A 3,262-nucleotide genomic window follows, 5' to 3' on the forward strand; every position below is an offset into this window, starting at 1 on the left:
TTAAGCACTTTGGCTTATTCAATATCTGTTACTTGTTGCCTTCCCTTCAAAGCGTAGCTCACTTAAAGTAACACCTGGCTAATACCCTGATTTAACCTGTCCCAGCTTCCCAACAGAGTACACGGTGGTGGCGGAGGGGGGGGGGGGGGCGGCGAATAAGAGAAAGATAAAGTACTCTATCACCAAAAGCTATGCCCAATGCACAACCCATTGATGGAATCAAGGAGGAAATTCTCTGTAAAGTCACTGAGTCTCACCTGTGGAAAAGACAGTGATGGAATACTCGGGCTTTACTTCTCACGTCTGCTTGAAAGAGAGGAAGAAGGACACATTCTCTTGAACTTAGACATTCCAGTGAGAAAACCTGATGTAGCCCTCAGCTGCTTGGTGCTACTTTTAGAAACAACCAGAGTGGTGGTCATAGTCTTCAACCTGCCTCCACCTGCCTACACACTAAATTTCATCTTTCTAATCCTCCAAAAAGGTGTGGCAGGGGGAGGATTTTGGGGGCAGACTGTACCCTGAGATGTAAAGTGCTGTAGTTAGGAATGGAGGTGGGAAGCACCGTGGCAACTGCATTCTAAAAACGATAGTGTTTAATCCAGTCATTGAATGTGTGAGAGAACCAGTCAGGAAGGTCAGATCCGTTCCTGAATCCCACAGATTCGTCACACTTGGCGAATGCCTATTAAATGCTAGAAACTACTGTAGGGCGGGTGAGCAGCAGCCTGCTTTTCAGCTGCAGGTATAGGAAGGGTGCTCACTAGTCGCCACATGTACAACTGAGCAGGGCCAAGCAAGGGCCGTGCACTTACTTACCCTATGTATTGAGTAATGGGTCAGGCCCTCGTCTGAGGACTCTCGACGACGCACTTGGGATCTGTGTAGTAAGGGAAAGAGGATGTCCTCTTGGATCCTCCCCAGCCACACACAAATAGGCTATTGTTTCTACCTTCTTAATAACCCCAACCAGCTCGTCCTCCAACTCACCCCGTGAGCTTCCACCTCATCTCTCTGCAACGGTCTTTGGAAGACTTTGCCAATGTTTGCGGTCTGTAGTTCTTTTTCCCTCATTCCCTTCAACGGGTCAGCTGAGCCTTTGCTCCCACCCTCCACCAAATTTACTCTTGTCAGAGTCGCCATGACCTCTGCATTGCGAGATCCAGGAGTCCACTCAGGCCTCCTCGTCCCACTGTGGCAGCCTTTGATGTGATTGATTGCTCTCTTCTCCTAATCCTCACTTCCTGGGCTTGATGTCTTCCTATCTCCCTAGTTGCTCTTCTTCTCCCCAACTCTTAACCTTGCACTGCTCCAGGAATCTGCTCTGGGTCCGCTCTCCACACACATCCCCCCTGGAAATCTTACCTCATCTTAGACTTTGAAATGGCATTTATGGGCTGACGCCCCAAACTTATGTCTCCCATTTGACTTCTGAATTTAGACTCCTCTAATACTCTACTTGACATCTTCATGATTACTCATTTCGGATTTAGCAGGTCCGAATCAAAATTCCAATCTGCTCCCCCAGACCTACTCCACAAGCATTCCTTCCCATCTCAGTTGATGACAGCTGAATCCTTCCACTTGTTTATGCCAAAAGCCATAGAGTCATACTCCATTTCTCTCACAACCCACATCTAATTGGTCAGGAAATCCTTCTGGTTCGACCTTAAAATACAGCACAAGGGGGGCGCCTGGGTGGCTCAGTTGGTTAAGCAACTGCCTTCGGCTCAGGTCATGATCCTGGAGTCCCTGGATCGAGTCCCGCATCGGGCTCCCTGCTCAGCAGGGAGTCTGCTTCTCCCTCTGACCCTCCCCCCTCTCATGTGCTCTCTCTCATTCTCTCTGTCTCAAATAAATAAATAAAATCTTTAAAAAAAAAAAAATAAATAAAAATAAAAATAAAAAATAAATAAGTAAATAAAAATTTGTTAAAAAAAAAAAAAAATACAGCACAAGGGGCACCTGGGTCAGGCTCTGCGCTCAGCAGGGAGCCTGCTAGGGATTTTGTCTTTCCCTCTGCCCCTCCTCTTGCTCTCTCTCTCTCTCCCTAAAATAAATATAAATAAGTCTTTTAAAAAAATACAGCAAGACTCTGGCCAGTTCTCATGTGTCTGCTGTGACCACCTGGTCCTTGGCTTATCATCCTCTCTCACCTGCAATACTGCAACCGCTTTCCAAGTGGTCTCCATGCTTCTACCATTCCCCCTCCCCATAGCTTGTTCTCAACAGATCATGGACAGGATTCTTTCAAAGTGTAATCAGACCACATCTTTGCTCAAAATTCTCCAATGGCTTTCCATCTTCTTTAGAGTAAAAGCCAAAACCCTTTTGGTGGCATGTAAGTTCTCTCACGATTTATCCCAAGTTCCTTTCTGACCTCTTTGCCTGTCCTTCCCTTGTTCACTGCGCTGCGGGCCTCACCAGCCTCCTCACAGTTCCTCAAACACACTAGGCATGGTCCTGCCTCAGGGTCTTGTGCCTGCTGTGTCCCTGCCTGAAACATCCCTCCTCAGAGAGCTGTGTGAATGATTCCCAGGTTCCAAGTCCTTGCTCGTTCCAACTTTGCAAAGAAGTCTCCTTGAGTCACCATCCAACCCCCCTCTATTCTTCCAGAACAATTAACCCTTCTAACGCTTTGTAGTTTATGGTCTTTCTCCATCCATCCAAATGTAAGCTTCATGAGGAGAGAGGTTTTTGGTCTCATCTGTTCTCCAATGTATCTCATACTACTCACTAGGACAGCAAGCGTCACACTGAGTGCTCAAATAGTTGTTGAATGGATGAGTCAATTATCCTGAAGAAGCAGAGGAAGACCATGATTTTGAAAATGATGTACTACAGGAACTAAATATTTAGAGTACCTCGGCACCCATGAGAAGATGTAAGATATGATCTTCGTAATTCAGAAAGTGAGAAAGAGGGAAAAGGTGAGATGAAAGAAGAATTAAAGGAGTTGTGAAGGCAGGTCAGCCAGAAGGGGAGCAAGTTACAATAAGCAAGGATTGACAAGAAACAAATTGCAACTCAAATACTAAGCGCTTTACTGAAGCAGTAAGTAGAATTAACTAAAGAAAATCAGAGCTATGGAGAAGAGACTCAAGAAGCCCTCACAGAACACAGATGAAAAAGACCAAAAATGTAAATGGAGACAATGGTGGCAGCTCTAGGAGACGGAAACAGCAACCACTAAGAATGGGACAGTGTTCCTATTCCAATCAATCAATCCAGCAAACTTAAACTTTGAAAAAGTCCAATGGGA

This window comes from Mirounga angustirostris, unplaced genomic scaffold (genome assembly GCF_029215605.1).
Source record: "Mirounga angustirostris isolate CCGP_5_RB_7025 unplaced genomic scaffold, mMirAng1.0.hap1 SCAF_6, whole genome shotgun sequence".
NCBI lineage: Eukaryota > Metazoa > Chordata > Mammalia > Carnivora > Phocidae > Mirounga > Mirounga angustirostris.